Here is a 1,328-nt window from a genome sequence, read left to right on the forward strand (position 1 = left end):
CACTGTATGTGAATTCTGATTTTATTACAAAGCCATACAGTAGATATACTTTTCAGTGTGATAAGTTCTCTCTTAGTTGTTTTCTCAGCCTTTTCACAGTTTCTCAATACAGCTTGTTATTCTTCCCAGGGGAGAGAAGGAATCTGCTGATCTGCTTCAGATCCTGTGCTGATCAATACTTTTCTGCATCCTTTCAGGTTCTTTGGTTTTTCATGGGATCATGGGGGCCTCTTCCTCTGCAACCCCACATCTGCCCCTTCTGTTTTTACTGAGGTTGTGGATAAAGCTAAGAAAACCATGACTTGTTTTGGTTTACTTTTAACATTTTTAACTGTTTTGAAAAGGACAAGACAGAGAATTAAAAAGGCTATTATTGCCAAACAACCTGTCCAATGAAAACCCAAACTAGTAAGTTTATTCCAGTGAACTGTGAAAAACGAGGTTCACTCTCCTGTTAGGATTAAAAAGGTTTGATAAAAGACAATAGGGGACAGATAAAAGCAAAAGGTCAGCGCTGGGTGCTTTGGCATTCAGCCAGAAAAGCACCCCTGGAATGGACAGAGACACCCTTTCCATACCCTTCAGCCTAATGCATATTCATAAACAGTTACACATATTCCTATTTCTCTCCAAACTCTTTTGCACGTTCTGGGAACTGATCCGCCTCCTGGCAGCATGCGCAGTCGTCTGTCACTGATCTGTTCTCACTCCCAGATTGTGGTTCCTGCAGCGCCAGGAGCTGATAGTTGCAGTGTCAGAGGCAGGGTCCGGCCGGGGGATGGGATCCAGTTCAAGCAGACACTTCAAGCATTCGAATCCAACCAGAACAGCTATTTTACTGCTATTAAACTCAGCTGGTACTAGAAAGAAAGACCTTAGTCATCATTGCACAGCAATTTTTCCCAGCCAGGCTACCTCTGTAAGAAAAGAATTCAAACAATCCACAGAGTATCCATTGGGATATTTGCGAAAAGCCAACATGATGACATGGATTGATCACAGGGACATTGGGGACACTGGGGACATTGGGGATGTTGGGGACATTAATGGGACATTGGGGACACATTGGGGGATTTGGGGACATTAGGGACATTGGGGGAAATTTGGGATAAAATTTGGGGAAATTTTGGGAGTGAAATGGGAAAATTTGGGGGAAATTTTGGGAAAAATTTGGGAGAAGTGGTGGAAATTTTGGGGAGATTTTGGGGAAGTTTGAGGTGAAAATTTTGGAGGAAATTGGGGAAAATTTGGGGAAGTTTGGGGAGAAATTTGGGAAAAAATGGGAGAAATTTTGGGTAAGTTTGGGGAGAAATTTGGGGGAAATTGGG

The sequence above is a fragment of the Lichenostomus cassidix genome, unplaced genomic scaffold, assembly GCF_008360975.1.
Source record: "Lichenostomus cassidix isolate B80296 unplaced genomic scaffold, HeHo_3.0 HiC_scaffold_46, whole genome shotgun sequence".
In the NCBI taxonomy this organism is placed as follows: Eukaryota; Metazoa; Chordata; class Aves; order Passeriformes; family Meliphagidae; genus Lichenostomus; species Lichenostomus cassidix.